The sequence below is a fragment of the Polypterus senegalus genome, chromosome 12 (genome assembly GCF_016835505.1).
Source record: "Polypterus senegalus isolate Bchr_013 chromosome 12, ASM1683550v1, whole genome shotgun sequence".
Taxonomy (NCBI): Eukaryota; Metazoa; Chordata; class Cladistia; order Polypteriformes; family Polypteridae; genus Polypterus; species Polypterus senegalus.
This window is the reverse complement of record NC_053165.1, coordinates 87,407,034-87,434,089: the sequence shown is the minus strand read 5'-3', so window position 1 is coordinate 87,434,089 and position 27,056 is coordinate 87,407,034. Positions and strand designations below refer to the sequence as shown.

General features: G+C 45.2%; 1 protein-coding gene across 2 annotated transcripts in view; it reads left to right on the top strand.

The window, feature by feature from the left end:
* Positions 1-7,719: 7,719 nt before the first annotated feature.
* Positions 7,720-27,056, top strand: part of adamtsl3 (ADAMTS-like 3) — a 486,079-nt gene continuing 466,742 nt past the window's right edge. For both annotated transcript variants that reach the window (XM_039772774.1, XM_039772775.1), the window contains exon 1: positions 7,720-8,121. The gene's annotated coding sequence lies outside the window, so the exon portion shown is untranslated. The remainder of the gene's footprint in view (positions 8,122-27,056) is intronic.

Genomic DNA, 27,056 nt, shown 5'->3' with positions numbered 1-27,056 from the left:
ACGAAGAACCATTTCATTAACTGTTCTTCGCATTTGAAACTGGTTCCTCTGTGGCATCCCACTGAACAGAGCTGCTCAATCCATTAGGCAATGTAGGCGGCCATCTCGGGCACTGTCACCTGAAGGTCACCATTTATGAAAGTTAAGAGGTGCACGCTTTGGACACCAAGGGAGATTTCCCATCAGGTCACTGGAGTACGATAATAATGTCTGTGCCCTGTACACAAAGGGGCAGTGTTTGTGTTTCTGAAAGTGCGTGGGACCCCGCTCAAGTCATCATACTATAATGGCATGATTAATGCAAGTTAAGAGGTGGGCACTTCAGAACCCAATAGGTTGTAGAAATATGATAATACTGTCTGTGCTCTGTACACAAAGCCAGCCATCACACTATAATAAGTGGGTGTGATAAATAAAAGTTAAGAGGGGGGCACGTAGAAGTATGATAATGATGTCTGCATTAGTGCTATGTGCATAACAGGGTAGGCATTTTTATTTCTGAACACCCTGGACACCAACAGGGACCCTTCCCGATCATCAAACTATAATGAGTGGGCACCATAAATTAAAGTTAAGACCTTGGCATTTCGGACACTGAGGGGCTCCCCTGAGAGAGAGAGGGCATTAGACCACAGTGCCACCCCCTGGTCCGTCGGGTAATGACCATCACCAGAGCCCTTAAGCTGTTCCCCCATGTGACAACTGATTTAGCTGACCTGCATGTCATCGGACTGTAGGAGGAGCTTCCTGGGAAAACCCAGATGGACTCTGGGAGAACAGAGAAACTCCACATAGAAAGTATCTGGGAGGTGACCCCTGGTCTTCCTGTTGTGTGGAAGCAGTGCTAACCCTGCGCCGCCATGGCTTGAATTTTATGTAAGGTGGGCTCCTTTCCCCAGGCGCTTCACAATGGCGTCCACAGTTCTGCAATGTGAGCACTTGGCGGGTAAACATCTCGCCAAGTCTCTCGGTGGTGAGGATCGAGTCGGCAGCCTTTTTTAGAATCTGAGGCACGAGGTCACTCTCATTCTCTTATGGAAAAAATCTTCATTCCATAATTAATAAAAATTCTATTTTCTGGAATTTCCAGAGGTGATATAGACAGCTTATCACTGGAAGCATACTGTCCATGACTTTAAAATAAAGATCTAAATCAAAATTTGAACAATGTAATCATTTCTAAGTATTTTTAAAGGTATCTTAACAAAACATCAACGATGATTAATTCATGAAAGTGAATACACCCAAAAGCTTTTTATTAAGACATACTTGATTTATACAGAATCCTGTTAAAACCTTGTTGAAATATTAAGTACAGATTTGTAAAATAAAAGCCATAAAAAACACCCCAAAATAATAATATATTACAAATACACACAGGCATTGTCACACATGTGCGCCTGGGGACCACGTTACAGGCTCTGAGAAGGTAAGCAGTAGGACCCCAGGATTATTTTACTGTTTCTCTGGCCACTGCAGTTCCAGGAGGATGCCGTCTAGCCCCACCCACAATGCCCAGAGAAGGCTCCACCCCTTCCACTCAGGACACTATAAAAATGGGTGGTCCCTGGAAGGAAACGTTCAATTGGAGCCACGACAGCAATAGAGAAGAGCTCCCCTTAGTGTACCTTAATATAGGCTAAGAAAAAGCCCCCCTTCATTACGTGCCAAGGGTGAGGTTCTTTTTTTTCTCCGGTCATTAAACGGGGCTGTCCGGTTGGCACCCCAGTTTTTCTTCTGGCTTCTTCATCTAGTCATTTGGTTCTAGTATACCAATACTCAGACTTGCTTTTTTCCAAGTCAGAGTCACAGTGGGCATCATCATCATCATCATCATAAAGTGTAAAAACAAAAGAGGGTCCCGCTTTCATTTTCTCTGCTTTTAACATTGTGGCGCAGTGATTAGTGCTGCTACCTCACAGGTTAGAATATAGAACAAGCCATTCAGCCCACCAAACTCATTGATTCTATTCACTGAGACTGCCCAAAATAACATCATGGTAGATGTCTGTTAGATTTTTAAATCAAGGGTTTCTCCCCAACTGGGGTCCAAGTCCATGTTTAATGTTCTTTTTGTTTCCATTACTTTTGTTAATTATCAGCTCTTTTCCTTTGCCTGCGTTATGTTCCATGTGTTTTGTGGGTGGTTCCCCAAGAGGCCGGGCCACCGTGCCAATCACCACCAGGAACTGCCCTCCACCCAATCCAACCTTCAACCAGAAGCTCTCCCAGAGTTCCTGGCAGTTCGGGAGTGGTGAGTTACTGGGATCTGAGGTACTGAGCTATCGTGTTTTCGGGTTTTGTCCATTTTTTGTTTTCTGTTTTTTTGACCCTGCCTTAGATTATTGTTTTTAAGACTTTGTTCCCCTCAGATTGCCTTTGCTGGCAACTCCTTTATAGTTTTTGTGCACGACGGGGCCTTGTGTTAAGAATACATTTTCACTTTCTCGTATACAAAGTAAAGGAAAGTGTTGTAAGCCTCCAAAAATCTGTTTTAGACGTCCCTCAGTCCGAAAATACCATTTTTGGAATTTTGTCTGTGTGCGTAAACACGATAACTTGAGTACACTTTCACTTCAGTCAACCAAGGGGTAAAAGGAAGGGGTACTTTACCTTTAAATCATACAGCTGCAGACTCTGATTTATTCAACTTTACTTTTATAGTAATTGTCAGTCAGTCAGCCATTTTCCAACCCGCTATATCCTAACACAGGGTCACGGGGGTCTGCTGGAGCCAATCCCAGCCAGCACGGGGCGCAAGGCAGGAACAAATCCGAGCAGGGCGCCAGCCCACCGCAGGGCTTTAATAAATGTTCAGTATATTATTAATTTGATATGATTTGTTGTTGATGATTCATTAATGTACATAAAATAAAAATATAATCATTGTATTGCGGTTCACACCTCAAATATCCATCCCCATATTAGAGTATACGAGAAAGTCGAGGGGAGACCACTCATGATTTTTTTATTTTATAAAGCTCCTAAGTTTATTTCCAGCCAGGGTTTCATGGTGATATCTCCCTCTAGTGGGCATTTCTGGAAGTGTTTTGGGAGCCGTTTAGTGTTTTGTGACTCTCGCATTATAACATAATATAAGTGGAGATCTGAAGATCCCCAAAGTTCTGCTCTCCACTGCACCACTTAGTGTGGTCACTTACTCTACGAGCCTCTGGTTCTTTTTGTGAAGAAAACTTTTCTAACATTTGTGTTTTGGAACAGAGAGACTTACAGAATCCCAAAAATAATTGGGAGGGTCAACTCCGCCACTTTTTTTTTTTTAATTGCAAGGCAACACAAAGTAGTAAACTTTCAAGACAATAAACAGCCACTCGGGGACGTAATAACACAAATGAAGTGAACAGCCCAATGGTTCTGTTTCAGTAGGTCTGACCGGGGAGCTTCATCCCGTTGAAGGCTCTGGTCACAAAGTGAGACGCCTACTTCCAAGGATGGCCATTGTTAGATGCGCCAGACAGAAAGGGGCGGGGCTTTTTAACGTGATGGGGGCGTGGTCAGACGGTATTCCTGTGGCGTCTTCTCTGAACTGCAGAAGGAAGGCAGTTAGTGACGGCGCCTCCTCTTGTCCCGGGATGGTACCGCATACCAGATCAGAACCGGCAAGGCGATCCTGAGACACGTCAAGTTTTAAACTTGAATTTATTTTAAAGCAACAACTGGAATCCACTGTAGTAATTTCTTTCCTAATTTTAAACACTTTGACCATGTCCCCTTTTATTTCCATTTACTTAACGCCTTCCTCCATTTGCCATCCGGAGATCTGTTTTCGACTCACCGGTTACTCTGCAGGTTGGAATCAATCCCAGCTCTAAACTGAACTGGTGTGCAGCAGGGGTGCTCTGTGTGCCTACACTCCTCAAAATGAATGGGACTTTACTGGGTCGTGTGGTTCCCCGCTGTTAGACAAAGAACGTCATAATTCTGCAAAGTCTTCATTGGGCTTTGACAAAGATCCTAATATGCGGTTAAAACAGAAATCTTTATTGCACAGTAGGTTACTTAACAGACCACGAAAACTTGACGCTAGCCTGAGTTATCGCCTGCCCTGCCTCCAGGGTGTGTCTGAAATACTGTTGGGGGCACGTTTAGGGCATGGCATGGCATGATAAAGTCCCAAAAAATACTAAAAAGTAACAATATATCCGACAATGTGTTGGGGGGGGCTGAGCCCAGCTGAATGACCCCCTGGAGCCCGGCCTGGTTATCGTATGCAGCGGGAGTCCTTTTATAAACACAAACCCATTGGGCTTTGACAAATCTGTTATCGTCTGTTCGTGGTTATTTATGGAACCTGTTAGGGATCTAAATAAATAAAGGGACTTTGTGGAGCCGTGATGTGTAATGGTACTTTTGGGAGCTGAAAATGGTTCAAATGCATTCCTCCATAATCCTTCTTTTTGAAGAGCGTAGCTGGTTGCTGAGTTGCACCAGACGCTGTCCAGGTAGACTTCAGTTACTCGCTTATATGACCAGCGTGACGGATGGCCAGGGCCCTTTCCTGGCTGGAAGGCCGTCGTAAAGGAAGGTCTGGGGGAGCAGATGTGCACAGGACGCTACCCCTGCAGAGCGAGATAGGAGCACCCCTGGGTGGCAGCGGCGCATCAGATTCCCACAGGGAGTTAAGAGTTTGGCACAGCCCTGTTGGGTTTCCATGGGGGACACCAGGGGGAGCTGCAGAGCTCTACTTTGGGCTTCCACCACACCTGCCAGGTAATGCTGATGGGCCACCTGAAGTCCTCCCAGGTGCAGCATAAAAGGGACCCCGAGTCGGGAGGAAGAGGGACAAAGCTTGATGGAGGAGGAGGAGGAGGAGGAGACAGAAGGAGAGAGGAAGCGAAAGGAGAGAAGGAAAGCGCTGTGTGTATTTGCCTGTTGGTGCTTTGCTGTGCAGGTTGGAAACGAAGGGAAAGAGTTTCCCACATCAAAATAAAGCTGTGTGTGGTGTTGGACTTGTGCCGAGTGTCTGTCTGTGTCAGGTTTGGGGAGCTTGGTGGCCACACCACTAATTACTGACCCTCTCAAGACCTTAAAATGCAGCGTAATTATTTATAGGAAGGACATTTGTGATCTGCTGTTGAGTACAACTGGCAAATATAAAGGTAGTTTACATTTGGTGACCAGTTAAAGAATGGCACACACACACACGTATATTGTGGCGGATGGCCAGGGCCCTTGCCTGGCCAAAATTAAAATGAAAAAAATGTAATTCTTTGCATTTATATAGCGCTTTTCTCACTACTCAGAGCGCTCAGCAAATGCAGGTCAAGGGCCTTGCTCAAGGGCCCAAAAGAGCAGAGTCCCTTTTGGCATTTACGGGATTCGAACCGGCAACCTTCCAACGCCCAAAGTGTGGAAGGACTGGGGAAAAGAGGATTGTTGGGACAGTGTCTTCCCTGGGCAGCCCCCTTGGTTTTCAGTGGGGCCACGGTTTATGAGCATGGAGGCTCAACCCTGTTGGAACCTGTGGCCACCATCAGGGGTGCATGGACCTTTCCAGGGCCTTATTGGGTCACGCTTCCTCCAGACTGGGAAGTGTGGCCAGAAGAAGCTCATTATCCATCCAGGTGCCCTATAAAAAGGAGCCGCCTCATTCCATAAGTAGCCAGAATTGGGAGGAGAGGACAAATCCTGAAGAGGAGTGGAGGGAGAAGGGACTGAATGGTGTTAGTGGTGTTGTGTTGCACTTACTGGTATTGTGGACTGGTAAAAACTGTAAATGAACGTGTGGTGTGTGGCAAAACTTGTCTCCTGCCTGTCTGTGTCTGGGTTAGAGTGGCGGTATGCCCCGTAGTGGCTCACAAAATATATAGATACATATGAAGTATAAATATATATTGTCACACATGTCCGTTTGGGAGTCAAACCCAAAGACGCCAATTCCACGCCAGACCAGGGTACGACGGGTTGCGCGAAACCTCTCACTTTTATATTCGCAGATCAAACACGAGAAACTGCCTGTGTCCAATTACAGTCCAAGGGCATCACTTCCTGTCTCGGCCCCAAGGATGTCATGTCTGGTTCAGCCCCGATGACATCACTTCCCTTGAACCGCCTTAAAAACCCTCCAATCTCCATACTTGGGCAGTTCTGTTTTGGACTCTAAACTGTACACATTGTTTGCGAATGTAAGCCTTTTGCAGCCAGGAAAACTATATGGGTGGCTGCCCCAAACCTTCATTGTGTGTCCGGCTATCTCTTTCACAATATATATATATATATATAAAACTAGGGGGCTTTGCTCCCTGCTCACTTCACTCGCCAACCCCCCTTTGGCTGCGCTATGCGCATCTCTGCCGCTCGTGTTGTGAAGAGGGCGGCCGATCATTTAAAAGCCTGTGCAGCAGCTGTCCTTTTGTCTCACTGCCTTGTCTCAGAGGACAGTAAAGTGTCTCCAAGAAAAGTCACGTCTCTTCTCCTTCAAAGCCTTCCAAGATTATTTTTATAATAGAGAGATATACACACACACATATACACATATAAATAGTATATTTTATATATATATACAGTATATACTGTATACACATATATGTATATATATATATTTTGGAATGAGCCCCGGACATCGTTTTGTCACCCAACACACACATTTTATTTGTCACTAATATTTACAAGTCCGGTGCACAACCCAGTGCCTCCAGCACCAGTCCAGGTCTCTCTCTCCAGTGCCTCCCTTCTTCAGGCCGCCTCCACTCCTCTCCAGCAAGGCTCTTCGCCACTTCTGCCCGACTCCAGTCCTCGAATGGAGTGAGGCCGCCCCTTTTATACAAGCCCGGATGGGCTCCAGGTGCTTCCCAACACTCATCCGCTCACACTCCCCCGTGTGGTGGAAATGCCGTCCCCACACCCGGAAGAACTCCGGGTGTCCCCGGTATTCTTCCCCCCAGCACTTCCGGGTGTGGCGGAAGTGCTGAGGTCCAGGGTTCCAAAGGCACAGGGGTGCCCCCTGGCGGTGACCACGGGCTCCTACAGGGTAGAGCTTCAAAGCTTTGTACCCGTGGCCCTCAAAATGAATCAGGGCGGTCGCCCCCTCGTGGTCTGAAGGAGGCGCAAGCCATCCTCCAGTCCTCTTGGGTGTCCCGGCTGGGCAGCACCCCCAGCTGCATGCCACAGTATATATATATATATATATATATATATATATATATATATACACACATACAGTGGGCAGGTGCAGGAATGACAGCTCTACCAGGTCGTCCCTTTTATTGTCTGTTGCCAAAGCAAATAAATAACAAAAAAAAGAAATGCCACTCTTTGCCGTTTGTCCTGTATGCGGGATTTCAGGTAAGGAAAATATGGGTTAGATAGATAGATAGATAGATAGATAGATTTTAGTATAGTAAGCAGGATATGATAGATAGATAGATAGATAGATAGATAGATAGATAGATAGATAGATAGATAGATAGATAGATAGTACTATATGATAGATAGATATGAAAGGTACTATATGATAGATAGATAGATAGATAGATAGATAGATAGATAGATAGATATGAAAGACACTATATGATAGATAGATAGATAGATAGATAGATAGATCTACACGTAGAGTGCCCACACAGTAATGCATGTGTGTGCGTGTGCTTTCGCTCAGAGCCAGAGAGGGTGAGCTGCGGTGGCTGTGGGCGTCACTCTTCCTGGTGCTTGGATAGGAAGCCCCGAGGCGCTTTCGTGCTTCTCTGCTCGGATTTCCCCGTGTGCTCATTGGCAGCGCTTTATTCAAGCTCTGTAAAGTTTCTGCGCCGCTCAAGGACACTTGGTGGAGCCGCACTTCACAGCACCAGCTTTGCAATCTCCTCTCGCAGAGCCCGACTGAGCCGGACAGACGCAAAGCAGAGGCACGAAGAGCACAGAAGACTCCGGAGTCCCGATATTGATCAGACGCGGTGTGACAGGACAGACGGTGGTCGGTGATCGCTCAGTCCTATTGTGAAATTACGTTAAGACGCTCCTTGGGCTGTGCACAGTGGATATTTAATGCTAAAGTGGAGAGATCGGGATCTTTACGTGTTCTTTTTTAACACCTTAAAGGGCGTTATCTCGTTTATAAGGATTACAGGAAGTCTAACGACTTTGGCTATTTTCTCGAAAAGAGAGGTAAGAAGTAACCTGTTAATTCTGCGCCTGTTCTTGTAATAAAATCTCACGCGGGGTTCGCGATCGGTCTCGATGGCTTAAATTGCGTTCTGGGTGCTCATCATTTCATCTGTTTAAATGGGTTTAAAAAAAACGTACATGTTAATAACTCTTAAGTGTGTTTTCCACAAGGGGAAGAACTTAATGCTGTGCATGTCTTTGACGGGTCTATCAGGATAGCAAAGAAATGTTTTATTTTGGTTATACTTTAAAACCTATCTGTAAAAGGGTTGCTATCATTATTTTTAATACTATTGTATAGCATATTTTGATATTCTAACAGGTGGAACAAAGTCAAGCAGGCGTCTCTTGCGTGACAGAACCCGCACCACAAGCGAATCCCTTCCTCAGCTGTTGCGTGTTTCGTCTTCCTCCGTCCTTCGTTCCACGCGTCACGCTGGCTTGATTGCTTCTTTCTTGCTCCGCTAATCAGCTTGAGTTTGCTGAAAAACACGATGAAAGGTGCAGTCATCCCGAAAGATGTCCGATTTGATTTCCCCAACGTAATTCATTCGGAAGTGCCTGCGGGAGTTCACTCGGACTTTAAATTGCCCGGCGACCTGTACGTCTTAAGGGGGCAGGCAGTCATCTGCGATCGCCACCTTACACCGAGCACCATGAGGTTTTTTTCCCTTCCTTTTTTTAAGCCAGTGGGCGCTAACAACGTGGGATCTGATCTTTTGACAGTTTGTCGACCACGACTTGCTGAAGCGATCAGAACAACGGCGTAAATGAACCTCAATTACAAATTAACCAAATAATGACGCTTCAAAATATCTTTACTTAAAAACATAAGGGATAGCTTGAATGCTAATACCAAGACAAACAAAACGTATATGTTTTCATAAACATGTAACTTTATATTACTAGAAGGCACTGTAACGGTGTCGCGGGCTCCAAATTTATACCCGCATTAATCACTGCGTGCCGCTTTGCTCATTAGGCAATTCATGCGGCTGTCCATCCACCCATCCATTTTTCAATCTGAACCCAATTTTCCACAACAAAGTGTGACGGAGCTTAAAAAAAAGCTTGCAACTTTAGGTGCGAGTAAACGTGGATGTGTGCCGTCCAGCGCAAGTCACTGCCTCGTCTTCAACGAACTGACGTCGGCGATTTTTGAAAACGGAGTCACGATTAGCGTGCCCTGAATTGTAAATTCGGCGCCTGGTCGCTGCCGGTGTGGAGTTTGCACGTTCTCCCGTTGTGGCTGTGAGTTTTTTTTCCCCCGCGTAGTCCGGTTTTGAACGCACATTCTTAGAGGCGCGTGGGTTCGGCTGATCAGCAATTCCAAATTGGCCCAGTGCGGGAGTAACCCACGTGATAGGCCACCGTCTTCACCATTGGCTCGCCTCTCCGCCAACTGGGTTCCCTTTAAAAGAGAATTGCATTAAGCGCGTATTGTGTATTATGGTAGACTGAGCAGCTAATCTATAAAATGTCGTTAAAGAAGGCGTACATTCACCAAAAGAGGAAAGTCAACAGGTGCTATAGAAGAGAAGAGGACGTTATTAAAAAAAAAAAAAATAAATCAAATGGACTCGCAGGTATGCCCTCAGGTTTGTGTGCACCCTTCTCCATTGCAGTTTATTTTTCCCTTAGTGCGCGGGATTCTCTTCTCTCTAAAAAATCTTTTGACATTTTATTATGTGTACAATTTCTATCCAACTGAATAAATTGCAATACAATACTGCCGCAAAAAAAAAAATAAAATAAAATAAACGCACATTGTAGATTTTGATGCGCTGAATCCGTGTCTGAAACTGGATTTTCTCACCACAAACCGTTTCCGCAAGATACCGAATTCAGTGACAAGCAACATTTTAAAAACATACTGATTTTTTTTTGGTTATTATTAATAAGTTAGGTTTGTTTTATGTCATATGCATGTTGTATGTTCAGAGTATTATTTGTAAACTATCTTGACCCGGGGGCGGTACGGTGGCGCAGTGGGTAGCACTGCTCGCAGTTTGTAGACCTGAGTTCGCTTCCCGTGTCCTCCTTACGTGGAGTTTGTATGTTCTCCCCGTGTCTGCGTTAGTTCCCTCCCACAGTCCAAAGACATGTAGGTTAGGTGCACTGGCGAGCCTAAATTCTCACTTGTGTTTGCTTGGTTGTGGGTGTGTGTGCCCTGCGGTGGGCTGGCACCCTGCCCGGGGTTTGTTTCCTGCCTTGCACCCTGTGTTGGCTGGGATTGGCTCCAGCAGACCCCCGTGACCCTGTACTTAGGATATAGCGGGTTGGATAATGGATGGCTGGATCTTGACCCGGAAAGTTCTTAATTATATTAATTGAGGTGGAAACAACCCCACATTGAAGTATTTGCTACACTTTTGTTTTGTGGCTCTCGATTAGTATCCCCCCCCCTTCTTATTCTTAATTTCCCCATGGGATTAATAAAGTTTATATAATCTGACTCATTTAAAGTAGCCAGGAATTTATATTAAAAAAAAAAAAAAATATTCAGTTTTATTGTCTGGAAGAAAGAACACGAGGAGAGGCCGTCGCTTAAATGGAGAGACGTTACAGTGGAAAGTGGAGGAGGAAATCAACTTTAGGAGTCCTCTGTCGGTCATCCCAGCGTGAAAACCCCTTCAGACGATTACAACCCAGGGTTTCTTGTTAAGCAATAATTAAATAAAACATTTACACGTATAACCTTTAAAAACTGGATGTGCTGGAGGAATTGAGCTGCCACATTTGGATTCAGCACCGTCAAATCTGTAAAGAACACCTGCAGGTTTTGAGCTTAGTAAAGACTATATTATGTGCGCGCGTGTTTGTGGTTTAATTTAAATTGATTTGTAGTCCTGTGTTACCTCTAGCATGTAGTGTTTACTGTAATTATTTTAAATGAACTTGACTGATTAATACACACGTACACTCTGAACGATCCTGGTTCTTGAATGGCACTTCATGGTTCTTTATTGGGTTGTGTGGCTCCTCATAAAACAGTTGCTCGACAAATCACCCTTTCTGGGGTAGGTTCCTTGTTTGTGAAGTTGGTTCTTTTGTACTTTGAAAAACTTAAGGCAAAGAAAAAAAACTAAAATCTTGAATGTGTGGAAGGCTACAGTCTGATGCTACCCGATTAAGAAAACTAGGACTTGTACAAAAACACAGGCTGAGGTAAGAGTCCTTTTAAAACCAGGAACCCGCTGGTATTTCACAAATCTGCTTACCGTCTATTCTTGGTTATTCACTGTATGGAGCCTTTTACAGATCTACCTGTAAATAAATGAAGGCTCTTTCTGGAATCTTCATGAAGATGGATCTTCTGGGAACCAAAAATGGTTCCCCTGTGGCATCGCTTTGAAGAATCACTCTGGCACCTTTAATTGTTTTTAGAGTGTGGAGGAATTTATCCATCCCTCCATCTTTTCTAACCCACCTATCCAGGGCAGGGGTGCAGGGCAACTGGAGCCCATCCAAGAAAACACCAGGCCCAAAGCAGGAACAACATGTGGACAGCAGTTCCAAAAAAAAAGAATAATTTAATGTAATTCAGTTGGGTTACTCAAAGCTAGTTGGGTACACTGGGTGTATTTAATCTCCTTAGTGTTAGCCCCAAGTGTCACCCGGGCAATGGTATTGAAGCATTTCATGTAAGCGCTGACCTGAGGGTTACTTGGACTGTAAAAGTGCCAACTGCATTAGTGGTGAGTGTTACCTGGGCAACGGTGTAGGCGTGTCTTATGTAAGCATCAGGCCCAAGCGTTACCTGGGCAACGGTGTAGGTGTGTCTTATGTAAGCATCAGGCCCAAGCGTTACCTGGGCAACGGTGTAGGCGTGTCCTACATAAGCATCAGGTCTCAGCATTATCCGGGCAATGGTGTAGGCGTGTCTTATGTAAGCATCAGGGCCCAGCATTATCCGGGCAATGGTGTAGGCGTGTCTTATGTAAGCATCAGGGCGCCAGTGTTACCTGGGCAATGGTGTAGGCGTGTCTTATGCAAGCATCAGGGCGCCAGTGTTACCTGGGTAACGGTGTAGGCATGTCTTATGTAAGCATCAGGCCCAAGCATCACCTGGGTAACGGTGTAGGCGTGTCTTACGTAAGCATCAGGCCTCAGTGTTACCCGGGCAATGGTGTAGGCGTGTCTTATGTATGTGTCAGGGACCAGCGTTACTCGAGAATTGGTGTAGAAGTTTCATCTCCTAGCCTCATAATGGCGTCTCGTCTGCAGGGATGATGAAGTTAATCTGTGAGATTGAAATGGACCGTGAAACCAAAAGTGACCCCTGTGTCACTTGCACATGTGCGGTATGCTGTTCATCATCATCATCATCATCATCATCATCATATTATTACTATTATTATTATTTGTATCATTATTATATTTTTTACACTTCTGACTTTGTACTTTTAGTGTTTTGCATGTTGTACAGTAGAATGAGGAGATTTAATAAAAATGTAATTTTTCAAGCCAAAAAATGAAACTCTTTTTAATTGTTTTTTAGGCAAAGATGTAAATATCAAAGGAGGATACCACTCAAGTAGTTTTTAATCAAATGTGCCGTTATGCTAGAGCAATGCAAACTGTATTGCGTGTGCAGCACTTTATCTAAGACTGCATAATGGCTTTATATGTTTTCTTCAAGGCAAACATACATATTGATTGGGCTCACAGTGTACTCCCGTAGTTATGGATGTGATCGACGGTGGTCAAAAAGTTCAACACAGGTCTGCAAAATTAAGGTCATAAGCAAAAAATGAATTGTGAAAAGTTATTTTTATTTTCACTCATGATCAGAATACAATTATTAAAATGTTTCTATCATCTCTAAATGAAATACAACATTGCAAAGACATTTTAATTAGAATGTAACTAATTACTCAGTTCATTCATATACATGTTCTCATTTTAATTACAATTTAAGTACAGTGGAACCTTGGATTGCGAGTAGCTTGGTCTGTGAGTGTTTTGCAAGTCGAGCTAAAATTTGTAATAAATTTCGACTTGATAAACGAGCGAAGTCTTGCAGTACGAGTAGTCCGTCTACGCTTTGTCTGCTGAGTGTCACGTGATCACAACTGAGCTGATGGGTCTTCTCTCTCTCTCTCTCTCTCTCTCTCTCTCTCTCGCTGCAGGATTGTGGGTAATCGTCTCCCATTCTCCATCAGAGTCGCCGAGCCTCACTCGTATAGTCAACATCCGTACGAGCGGATACTGTTTACTATAGCATGGTGACCACGTGTGTGTCTTGCCCCCCAAAACATGAGGCTGAGTCTCAGTACTTTAGTGACACCAACTTTATTCAGCTTGAAACCGGAACAGCACAGTTATTTATTGTAGCGGGATCTGCCACTCTGCTATACACAGACACAGCCATCGGGCAGGGTCCGGGGCCAAGTAATCCTGTGCCCTGCGCATTTATAATGTTCCTGTATCGCCCATCGACGGCAGGCGCTTATAGCATGTCCGCGATCTTTTCAGATTCGCTTTTACGGCGAACTGCTACAGCGTGGGTGCCTGCGGTTGCTTCGAGACGCTCTTCCGCCTGTCGTCCCGTTGGGTGGAATCCCACAAGAGTTTAGAAACTCCCTCACACCAGCCATGATAAAGTGCAGGTTCATTTGTATTATGTATTTTACTTAATATTTTGTATTAATCATTTTTATATGAATAGTTTTAGGTTGTGGAATGAATCATCCGAGTTTCCATTATTTGTTATGGGAAAATTGGCTCTGATATACGAGTGCTTTGGATTGCGAGCACGTTTCCGGAACGAATTATGCTCGCAAACCGAGGTTCCACTGTAATTACTTAATTTATTAACCAACAGTGTTGTTCAAAATGTAATTACTCAATGTATTCCTGCATACAATATTAGTCTAAATCGGTCTAACATGTCAAGATTTAGTCACATAAATTGTCAGGAAAGTGACAATCCACATTCTTTGCCTTCCTTATCACTCCTCCAGTTTTCATCCCTTCTTACGTTTTTATTGCTTCTTTTGGTGGCCCGTCACTTGTCCTCGTCCTCGTCCTGTGAATCCCCCAGCAGCAGTCCAGCTGCCACTGTCCCAATGTCCCCGGTCCCTTCTTTCCATGCCCTTGATATCCTGATGGAATCTTTCACTCTCTTCATCACTCGCCGCCCCAACATCTTAAGGGAAAAGTTCCCCACGTGAATCCAAAAAGTGAACTTTGAGACTTGTATTGCATCCCAATTTCTTAAACGTTACTAATAGATTTCCATTCATCCATTATCCAACCTGTTATATCCTAACTACAGGGTCATGGGGGTCTGCTGGAGCCAATCCCAGCCAACACAGGGGGCAAGGCAGGAAACAAACCCCGGGGCAGGGTGCCAGCCCACCACAGGGCACACACACACCAAGCACACACCAGGGACAATTTAGGATCACCAATCCACCAAACCTGCATGTCTTTGGACTGTGGGAGGAAACCGGAGTGCCCAGAGGAAACCCACACAGACACGGGGAGAACATGCAAACTCCACGCAGGGAGGACCTGTGAAGCAAACCCGGGTCTCCTAACTGCGAGGCAGCAGCGCCACCACTGCGCCACCGCCCTCTATAATAGTCACTCTGAGTAATTTTTTTGTAGTCATGGTTGTACATAATATTGAAGAAATATGAATAACTTAATAATAGGAAGAACAAAAAAAGATATGATAATCAATGGAGCATCATGGTGTCACATGGGCCAATCCCAGCTAGCACAGGGCACGAACAAATCCCAGGCAGGGTGCCAGCCCACCGCAGGGCGCACACACACAGGACAATTTAGGATCTCCAATGCACCTAACCTGCCTGTCTTTGGACTGTGGGAGGAAACCCACGCAGACACGGGGAGAACATGCAGACTCCACGCAGGGAGGACCTGTGAAGCAAACCCGGGTCTCCTTACTGCGAGGCAGCAGCGCTACCCACTGCGCCACCATGCCGCCCTACTAATAGATTTCTCACAATTTAATTTATTATTTGGAGTTTTAGGTATTACCTAAAATAAATGAGAAATTGACTGTGAAAGATGCCCAAGCCTCTTGTTCCTGGTCGTTCATCGCACCATCAAATTCTGCCTCAGAAATCTGTTCCCTAATGTCGGGGTTGCCTTTCAGTTTAGTGTCAAATAATCCACCAAAGAGGCTCCATCTTGTGTGAGGGCTCTGACAAGCAGAGTTGATCTAAAGGTGGGGTGGCAGCACTTGCTCGTGACCCACCATGCCAGGTCTGGTGAAGCGTTTGGCACCAAGCTCGCGCTTACTCACTTAATTAATCCTTCAGCCTTCGTGTAGCCAAATTCTGGTCAACTGTTAAACGTTTTTCCTCATTTTAGCAATCTTTAACCTTAAAAGGGTAGTCTGTTCTCTGCTAATTCTGTTATCTCCCCCTTTTTTTTTTTACTTATCCTAAATTTATTTGACATCTAAAATACACAAAAGTACATTTCTCAACCTGAGTTTATTCCACCACTGATAACGTCTGTTTAGGCTTGAGTGGTCAATGAGCATTAACTTCTATTACTGACATTTTATAATCATTTTCCAAAATCTGCTACATTAATACAGTGCATTGTGAGGGATGGCCAGCACCCTTACCTGGGCGTGAGGCCCTCAAAATGGAAGCGGGGGGAGGCAGCTTTGCTGGGCTTTGTCTCCCCCCCCAGGGTGCTAGATTGCAGCAAACCCACGACCTGATCCCCAAGGCATGCTGGGTATTGTAGTCCCAGGGGACAGCCCTGTTGGGTCCCGTGGGTGGCCGCCAGTGAGAGCTGTAGGGTTCAGACCTCATCCAGAAGTGCTTCGGAGCCGCAGCATCCTACCACCGGAAGGGGGACTCTGGAGATAAAAGAAGCTCCCTGCCATGGTTGAGTTGAGCCAGAGTCGGGAGGAAGGTGGGCAGTGCCTGAGTGGAGGAGGCAGTGACCAGTGGCACAGAGTTGCAGAGAGCTTAAATGCTGTGTGCTCTGGAACAGTGCTTTGTGGTGTGGGAAACGCGTGCCAGTAAGAGTTTCCCACACTAAAAAAAGCTCCTTTTGTTTACTACACTTCTGTCTGAGTCTGTGTTGAGTTGGATGTTTGGGGGCCTCGAGTGCTACCCCAACACCGTGGTCCACAGCATATAGAAAGTACTCAACACCTTGAAGTTTCACCTTAATTTACTTTGGCTATTTTGGATGATGATCAACAGACAAAAGACTCTTCACGGACAAAGCGAAAACGGATCTCTGCAAACTGGCCCTAAATACTTGTTGTTTAAGGTGCTGAATGTCCCATCATGGCTCATTTACAGACGTGTGCAGAGGGTGCAGACCTCTAAATACCTGGGAGTGCAGCTGGATGATAAATTGCACTGGACTGCCAATACTGATGCTCTGTGTAAGAGAGGTCAGAGCCGACTATACTTCACTAGAAGGCTGATGTCCTTCAACATCTGCAAAAAGATGATGCAGATGTTCTACCAGACGGTTGTGGCGAGCGCCTTCTTCTATGCAGTGGTGTGCTGGGGAGGCAGCATAAAGAAGAGGGACGCCTCACGCCTGGTCAAACTGGTGAGGAAGGCAGGCTCTATTGTGGGCACGGAGCTGAACAGTTTGACATCCGTGGCAGAGCGACGGGCGCTAAACAGACTCCTGTCAATCATGGAGAATCCACTGCATCCACTGAACAGGATCATCTCCAGACAGAGGAGCAGCTTCATCGACAGACTGCTGTCACCGTCCTGCTCCACTGACAGACTGAGGAGACCCCACACTATGCGACTCTTCAATTCCACCTGGGGGGTAAACGTTAACATGATACAAAGTTATAGAGTGTTATACCTGCATTGTTATCACTCTTTAATATTGTTCTTTATCAGTATGTGAATTTCCCCTTGGGATTAATAAAGTTATCTATCTATCTATCTATCTATCTATCTATCTATCTATCTATCTATCTATCTTCAGACCCTTGGCTGTGGTACTCCGTATTGTGCTCGGGTGCATCCCGAGACCAAATTGATTACACATCGAGCTGAAAGGCACACGTGAACTTGTGTATTAAAGATCCCACCATTCATACTGCAGGTCTGGGGGAAAACCAAATTATGTGGTACCATGGAGTCCGCGTAGACCTCTGAATTGATCAGGGCAAAGGAATCAAACCATTTGAAAAACTTTGAGTGTCCCTACGAGTGCAATGGCCTCACTAACTGTGAAATGGGAGAAGTTCAGAACCACCAGGACTCTTCCGAGTGTTGGCAAATCCAACCAAATTGAGTGACTGGGCAGAAAGGCCTTGGTCAGAACTCAATGGTCCCTCTAACAGAGCTTCACAAGACCTCTGCTGAGATGGGAGAACCTGTTGGGAGGTCAGCCACCTCAGGAGCACTCCATCAAGCAGGCGTCTATAGTTGAATAGCCAAGATGGCAGGCGCTCTTGAGTAAAAGGCGTATGACGGCCTCTGGTGTGATGAAATGGGCAGAACTGTGGGCAGTGTGGTGTACTGGTTAAGGCTATGGACTTCAAACCCCAGTAGTGCCACTGTGTGACTGGCTGGTGCTCCAACTGGAGAGCCAAAAGACTTGTAACCGACTGTATCATCAATGTTGGAAGTCACTTTGGATAAAGGGGTCAGCCAAATAAGAAAATGGAACTCCAAGCCCTACATCTGGTGAAGGCCATCACCTGCCTAATACCACCTCAATGGTGAAGTATGGTGGTGGCAGCATGGTGCTGTTGATTGGGGTGGGGGGGTGATAGACATTGGGATTGGTCAGAATTAAGGGAAGGATGAATGCAGTCCAATACAGAGAGGTCCTTGAAGACCACCTGCTCCAGAGTGCACGTGACCTCATGGCAAGGACTCGACGCATACAGCAAAGACAATCCTGGAGTGGCTTCAGGGCAAGTCTCTGGGTGTCCTTGTGTGACTCTATGAGGAGAGACCCGGAGATGGCAGTTTAGAGACCCTTCATATTCATTCTAACCGAGCTGGAGAGGATCTGCTAGGAAGGATGGGCTCAACTGCCCAAATCCAGGTGTACAAAACTTAGAGGGCCCCAAGCTGGAATTCTACGAGGTACTGAATGAAGGCTCTGAATACTTCTATGAAGGAGAGGTTTCAGATTTGGATTTTCAATGAATATGCCCACCTTTCTGAAAGCCCGTTCTCCACTTTATCCTTTTGAGTTACTGAGTGTAGCTTGAGGGGCACACTGATGTATCCATTTAAAATGAAAAGTACAACACAAAAACGGGGGCAGAAGGTGAAGGGGTCTGAAGACTGTAGTAGGGTGTTGTACCGTGTTGGCCATTGTGGCTGCAATGAGAGGTCGAGCAAAATGACACCTTTTATTGGCAAGCTTTTGAGGGAGCTCACTAGGTCTACTGCACAATAAAACAGAAAAGGCCAAATGGCACTTTAAGTCAAAGTATGAATAGAAACTGTTGGTATTCCATTGTGATCAGAACAAATGTGTCCAAATGAATATAAACTGCTCAAAAAAATGAAAGGAACACTTTGAAAACACATCAGATCTCAATGGGAAAAAGAAATCCTCCTAGATATCTATACTGATATAGACTGGGTAATGTGTTAGGAACGAAAGGATGCCACATCGTTTGATGGAAATGAAAATGATCAACCTACAGAGCCCTGAATTCAAAGACGCCCCAAAAATCAGAGTGAAAAAATGATGTGGCAGGCTAGTCCATTTTGCCAAAATTGAATTGCAGCAACTCCAAATTGTACGCAGCACTTTGTATGGCCCCCGTGTTCTTGTATACATGCCTGACAACATCGGTGAATGCTTCTAATGAGATGACAGATGGTGTTGTGGGGGATCTCCTCCCAGATCTGGACCAGGGCATCACTGAGCTCCTGGACAGTCTGAGGTGCATCCTGGTGGCATTGGATGGACCAAAACATAATGTCCCAGAGGTGTTCTATTGGATTTAGGTCAGGAAAGTGTGGTGGCCAGTCAATGGTATCAATTCCTTCATCCTCCAGGAACTGCCTGCATACTCTCACCACATGAGGCCAGGAATTGTCGTGCACCAGGAGCCACTGTACCAGCATAGGGTCTGACAATGGGTCCAAGGATTTCATCCTGATACCTAATGGCAGCCAAGGTGCCTTTGTCAAGCCTGTAGTGGTCTGTGTGACCCTCCATGGATATGCCTCCCCAGACAATCATTAACCCACCACCAAACTGCTCATGCTGAATGATGTTACAGGCAGCATAATGTTCTCCATGGCTTCTCCAGACCCTTTCACTTCTGTCACGTGCTCAGGGTGAACCTGCTCTCATCTGTAAAAGCACAGGGCACCAGTGGTGCATCTGCCAATTCTGCTATTCTATGGCGAATGCCAATCGAGCTGCATGCTGCTGGGCAGTGAGCTCAGGGCCCATTAGAGGACATGGGGCCCTTGGGTCACCCTCATGAAGTCTTTCTGGTTGTTTGGTCAGAGACATTCACACCAGTGGCCTGCTGGAGGTCATTTTGTAGGGCTCTGGCAGTGCTCATCCTGTTCCTCCTTGCCCAAAGGAGCAGATACTGGTCCTGCGGATGGGTTATGGACCTTCTATGGCCCTCTCCAGCTCTCCTAGAGTAACTGCTTGTCTCCTAGAATCTCCTCCATGCCCTTGAGACTGTGCAGGGAGACACAGCAAACCTTCTGGCAATGACACGTATTGATGTGCCATCCTGGAGAAGTTGGACTACCTGTGCAACCTCTGTAGGGTCCAGGTATCGCCTCATGCTACCAGTAGTGACACTGACTGTAGCCAAATGCAAAACTAGTGAAGAAACAGTCAGAAAAGATGAGGAGGGACAAATGTCAGTGGCCTCCACCTGTTAAACCATTCCTGTTTTGGGGGTCATCTCATTGTTGCCCCTCTAGTGCATCTGTTGTTAATTTCATTAACACCACAGCAGCTGAAACTGATTAACAACCCCCTCTGCTACTTAACTGACCAGATTAATATCCCATAAGTTTCATTGACTTTATGCTATACTCTGATTAAAAAGTGTTCCTTTAATTCTTTTGAGCAGTATATTTATACCTTACTACTACTTGTCCCCCGCGGCTCTTCCCATGTAGTAGTGAAAATCAATAAAAATGCAATTCTGGCCAAGTGGAAGGTAGGCACACTCCATCGTCTAATGTTGCCACTGTATCTGATCGTGTTCAGCTCTGACGGGAGAGGGTCCCCCGTGTGGGGATGCACGTGGTCGCGATGTCTCTGGGAATGAGCAGATACCCTCTAAAACACACGTAGCGCTCTCTCTCAAGAACGTCAAACGTCACTCCTTAACAATCTGTAGGTGATAATATCTGTTGAAACAAACAGGTAGCACTAGCTAAGCAGAGGCAAGGTGCGCTCCAACACGTGGCGACAGGTAGAGCGACTCAAACAAGTTAGGAGGGTCCGTCCCGCTTCCCCCTCCCCTCGGCCCGCAGCCTCTCTCTCAGTACAAGCACGATAAGAGAAGTCGCAAAATCAACAGGAATGTTCAAGAAATTCTAGCAAAAAAAAACCAAAACAGTCTAAATCCGTTAAGTAGTTCTGTCGTGACATACAGACAGACAGATGCCGGTGCAGTTTAGTGAAAGGTTTGTTAAGCAGTGAGTCAATATGTTGTTGTTAAAACCCATTTCAATGTTAATATTTCTTTGAATTATACCTGGGCGGCATGGTGGTGCAGTGGGTAGCGCCGCTGCCTCACAGTTAGGAGACCCGGGTTCGCTTCCTGGGTCCTCCCTCCGTGGAGTTTGCATGTTCTCTGCGTGGGTTTCCTTCCACGGTCCAAAGACATGCAGGTTAGGTGCATTGGCGATTCTGAATTGTCGCTTGGTGTGTGGGTGTGTTTGCCCTGCGGTGGGCTGGCGCCCTGCCTGGGCTTTGTTTGGCTGGGATTGGCTCCAGCGAACCCCCGTGACCCTGTAGTTGGGATATAGCGGGTTGGATAATGGATGGATGGATGAATTCTTCCTCAGATAGATTTACAACAGAAGATCTCAGAAAGTCTTTTGTAAAGTGCAGTCTGCAAAGCAACATCCGTTGCTAAATCGCTAGAGCTGTGTTCTATGGCCTGGCATTGTCTGGGTGCAGCTGGCACGTTCTTCTTTCCACGTCTCTGTAGAATTCTTTTCTGGGTACTCCAGTTTAACTATCAGACTCCCAAAGTGGTGCAGGTGTTATGAACTGGTCGATCCAAGTTGGACCTTCAGGGTGTGTGTGTGTGTGTATACACGATTGAGCCCTGTGATGGACTGGCACCCCGGTTTATTGCCTTCTGCCCAGTTCTACCTGGACAGGCGCCAACTTTCTGAATCTTTGCATATTCTACACCAATATAGTAATGTTGTCAAATTGGAAAGTTTGTCTCATTGAAATTAGTCCAGACATTTAGCAGTGAGGCAGGCTACATGGAAATGAAAGGAATAGCCTGGGCTCATTATGGTGAAGCTACACAGGCCCATTGCAGTAAGCCTGGGCCATTTGAAAAACATCAGCTTCCTTTTCAGTTAGCCTGACTCATTGTAAAATGCCTGGGAAAATTACATTGAGATGAATTTTCCAGTTTGACCACAACATACGTGTGTGTGTGTGTGTGCGTGTATTCTCCAGGCTGCTAGATGACACTAAGGCTTAAACTTACAAGAATGCTGGGAAAAAGAAGAAGAAATGGATTTGCACTCCTTAGGCACTTTTCTTGCAATAGGGAGCATGCAGGGGAATCCAGCCAGCCTTTGAATAGTAATCACGTAACACAGATGTACTTGTGAGGGGCTTCAAAGCCCCTTTCACCCAGTGTAACAGCAAACATGGAGTTAGGAAGTATCTAATGACAAGTGCTCAACTGGCAGGAGGAAGGGAGGCAAGAGGATTGGGGAGGAGATCTGAAGTGTGAACACTAGAAGATGTCAGACTGTGGATAAGTGAGCCCACCACCCCACTGGGTAGTCTGGTGTACAAAACAAGGCACTGAAGGCTGACAGCTTAGATGTTGTTGTTGTTGTGTGTTGTTCCTTTCTCCTGATTCTGTAATTCACTAGTTTTAGTAACTAGCATTAATATTAGTAGAGCACCATCTACTCGAATGTATTTTGTAATGCCTTTAGTAATACAATGCATTGTTTGTCATTCCAGCAGATGGCACATCACAAATATTTGTAGTAATATTAGAAACTAGCTGTGGTATCTACCTAAGTAGAGTAATCAGTATAAACCTCATTCTTTACATTTGCAGTGCACCATCAACTGGAAGGTGTTTTGATGTGCATGTAGTAATAAAATCTGTTACATTTGTCATTCCAACTGATGGCACATTACAAACATTTGTAGTAATAAAATGCATTCCTACAAAATGTTTGTGCTATCTTTTGAAATGTGAAATGCAATGCACACGTCTCTGTTATAAGCCATTTGGTATGGGATTTGTAAAAGCAGTGGTAATGTTTAATGCACCATCTGTTGGAATGAGAAATGCAGTGAATTTTATTAGATAGATAGATAGATATATTACTACAAATGTTTGCTGTGCCATCTGTTGGAATGACTAATGCAGTGAATTGTATTACTACAAATGTTTGCTGTGCCATCTGTTGGAATGACAAATGCAATGACTAGATGGACACACAGTCATTTATCCTTTTATTAAGGTGGATGTTTGTGATGTGCCATCTGTTGGATTGACAGAGACATAGACAGCAGACAGATACACAGACACTTGTCCTTTTAATTAATTAAAGAGGACACACACATATATATATATATATATAGATAAATTGCCGTGCAGGTTTTTTATCTTGTAAATGTCTGCTGTATATATTCACTACATTTTAAACTTTATGTTCTATGAATTCACAAAACTAAATTGGTAGATAGTGGTGTAAACTGTGTTGTGAGATCTTCCAGGTAAGGAAGAGTGAAGGTTGTTCTATTCACTAAAATCGTGTCACTGCTGAGTGGCGACATGTTGCATCTTATATATTTAAGTCTGAATTTGACTGTACTCTGTACACGCCACAATAATCGCACTATTAACCTCTCACTCCATACACAGATATAGTGATACCCCAGGGCTGTTCAGTCACCCCAGCCCTACACAGACAGGCAGAGACACAAGTGCAGCGCACAACGCCCTTTTATTCGGAGCTGAGGAAGCTCTTTTTCTTTGCTCCCCAGACCACAGCACAGTACAACACCAAAGTATACGAGACACAGTCCCTTCCATCTCCCTTGGGTCACTCAGAGTCCTTTTGCCTCCACTCCCTCTCTGCCAAGCTTCATCTTCCTCCTCCCAACTCTGGCTCCCTGAATGGAGTGAGGCAGCTCTTTATATTCAGCTCCTGGGAGTCACCAGAATTCCCTGGAATCACTCCCAGGTGTGACAGAAGTTCTCTGCAGCTCCCAGCGTGCCCTGCGAGTTATCTGTGGTGCCACAAGCACCCAGGAGTGCTGCCCTCTGGTGTCCTGAGGAAGGTAGTGCCCTAAGGATTTTCTCTCTGCTGGTCCTTCCATCCAGCTGGTGTCCTGGCCGGGTAATGGCCATGGCTGGCCATCACAATACATAAATATAAAGTGTGTATTTATAATATTATATTATAAATACTATATGAGAGCAAGTGGTTTATTAGTGAGTGATGTGTGAGGCTTGATTGAGAGTGGAAGTGCAGCACAACACGAGGGTGGTTATCTTAACTCCTGTTTTGTCAGCTTGAAGTCCGAGGACGAGTCCGACATGACAGCATTCGGGGTTACAACACAGCAAGGAGTTACTGCAATTCTGGAATCTAGTTGGATCCATTCTACAAATAGATGGCTTTGCAATGCTGGGTACTTTATCTAGGTATGTGTGTGGAAGGGGGGGTCTCCACCTTGCTGACCCCTTATAACTGGAAGGATTAAAGGAAAAAGAAACACACAATTGTGGGAACGTCTTCACATGTAAGTTCATCACAGAACTGACTCCAGATGACCGATTTCCAGGTTATGAGGTCACAAGGAAGGAAGGAAGGGGGAGGGTCCAGACAGACAGACAGACAGGAAGTGACATCAGAGGTGGAGTGGCCATCAGTCTTCTGTTCTGCAGAAGGAGGAGAAGAGAAGGCATTGGTATACAGCGCCACCCCCTGGTCCAGTGGTTAAATACCATCTGCAAAGCCCTTACGTTGTGCCCCATGCACACGTGTTCGGTGATTTATAGACAGGGCTTGGTTGGCAAAAGTAAGTTGTTTGCATGGATTATTCTGATTATTATACTATAGCTTTATTAACTTAATTAAAAGAATGTCCCAATAACACAGTGCACTTAGGTACAATTTAAGTGCTCACATTACCTAAAAGATGTACAGTGGAACCTCGGGTCACGACCGTAATTCTTTCCAAAACTCTGGTCATAACCCGATTTGGTCGTAACCCGAACTAATTCCCCCCATAGGATTGTACTTAAATACAATTAATCCGTTCCGGACCATACAAACTATGTAAATATATATTTTTTTTAAAGATTTTTAAGCACAAAAATAGTTCATTATACCATAGAATGCACAATGTAATAGTAAAGTAAATGTAAAAACACTGAACAGAGAAAAGTAACCTTGCACGAGTTCACACTACAGCCTTACGACCCGCTCGCTGTAAACACTTTTTTTAAATTTTAAGTTTTAAGGACAGGGGAAAAAATGAACATTCGGAAAATCCATAAATTTATACAAAAACTAACCCTGCATGAGTCGAGTTCTGGCCACTCGTAGAAGGACGGTTTTGCAGCAAATCGCCATGAACCTTCCTGGCTTTCTCGCCCGACATCGCCTCGCTTACGCTGTCCCCTGCAAGTTGCTTCTCGTTCAGCCGCACTAGCAAACAGCTTTTCCCACCTCTTCCAGCACTTGAGGCCTCTGCTTGGTTAACACTGTAACTCCTTTTGCAACATCAGCTGCTTTAATGGCCTCTTTCTGCTTTAGAATCGTAGATTCTGACTTCTTGTACTCGGCGGCAACATCAGTAACACGAATGCCACGCTCGTACTTTTCAATAATTTCTTTCTTTAATTCGATTTCAGTTTTCTTCTCACCAACACTCCCACTCTTCACTTGCTTAGACGCTGTGGTTAACTGCAAAATTTAATGCAGAAGCACACGAAACAGAGCACAAAGAGGTCACAGCGAATGCACGCACGGCTGACCGAGAACAACGCACAGAGAGAGACTGAGCACGTGCGGAAATCATCGGCGGGGCGTACGAACCGGAAGGGAGACTGGCTTGTTCGTCACCCGAGTGTGGGTCGTGAACAGATCCAAAAATTTGGCAACGTTTTGGTCGTAACCCGATTTGTACGTGTTAGAAGACGTTCGTGACCCGAGGTTCCACTGTATATGTTTCACGTACTCACAACTTTAAGCCTACTTTTCCCACCCTTGTGTGTATATAATGACATATGCAGCCCCGTAATTTTTAAGATACTTTATTAATCCCAAGGGGAAATTCACATAATCCAGCAGCAGAATACTGATACAAAAAAACAATATTAAATTACAGAGTGATAACAATGAAGGTATAACAGACAATAACTTTGTATAATGTTAACGTTTACTCCCCGGGTGGAACTGAAGAGTCGCATAGTGTGGGGTCTCCTCAGTCTGTCAGTGCAGCAGGACGGTGACAGCAGTCTGTCGATGAAGCTGCTCCTCTGTCTGGAGATGATCCTGTTCAGTGGATGCAGTGAACTCTCCATGATTGACAGGAGTCTGCTCAGCGCCCGTTGCTCTGCCACGGATGTCAAACTGTTCAGCTCCGTGCCTACAATAGAGCCTGCCTTCCTCACCAGTTCATCCATTTGTGAGGTGTCCTTCATTTTTATGCTGCCTCCCCAGCACACCACCGCGTAGAAGAGGGCGCTCGCCACAACCGTCTGGTAGAACATTTGCAGCATCTTATTGCAGATGTTGAAGGACGCCAGCCTTCTAATGAAGTATAGTCAGCTCTGACCTTTCTTACACAGGGCATCAGTATTGGCAGTCCAGTCCAGTTTATCATCCAGCTGCACTCCCAGGTATTTATAGGCCTGCACCCTCTGCACAGTCACCTCTGATGATCACGGGGTCCATTGAGGGGCCTGGGCCTCCTAAAATCCACCACCAGCTCCTTGGTTTTGCTGGTGTTCAGGTGTAGGTGGTTTGAGTCGCACCATTTAATAAAGTCCTTGATTAGGTTCCTATACTCCTCCTCCTGCCCACTCCTGATGCAGCCCACCATAGCAGTGTTGTCAGCGAACTTTGAGTTGTATTGGAAGTCCGATGTATATATACTGTATACGTATGCATGATTAAAAAAAAGAGTTTATTATTTTGTCGTTTTCTCATTTTGCAGCTAAGACTTCCGCTGCTTGTCTGCTTTTCAGGGAGTCCTGACGAACTTCAGAAATCCTTTGTCTGTGTGTGCGCATGCTGTGATCCCGAAATGTGTCGAGTCTAAAGATCAGCAAACGCTACGTCGTAGCTCCTGTTCGCGTAGCAAGTTAAGTATTTCCAAACATGAAGGATCAAGATACAAACCAGAGCGGTCCACCTCCAAAATAAGGGAGCCCTCTTCCTTTCGTGCCCAGATGTCCTGAGAAATGTCTGCATGGTGTGCAGCTTTATAATTTGGGAAGCTCGCCAGGATTGCTCTTCACCGTCGTTTGTTTGTTCAACGTGTGGCCTATGGATTGCATCCGTATAAGTATGTAGAGCAATGTCTACAGATGTTCTCCTGAGTAAAAACGGAGCAGTGATTAAACAAATGATGCGTTTGATGGATTTCTTAATTTGCTGTTGTCATATCACTCATTTTAGAAGCTGTAAATTAGCAAAAATGCAAAATGTGGGCCATTCTAGGCTGTGTAAGTCTTCCTAGTAGTTGTTGATTATTCAGTGCATCCGGAAAGTATT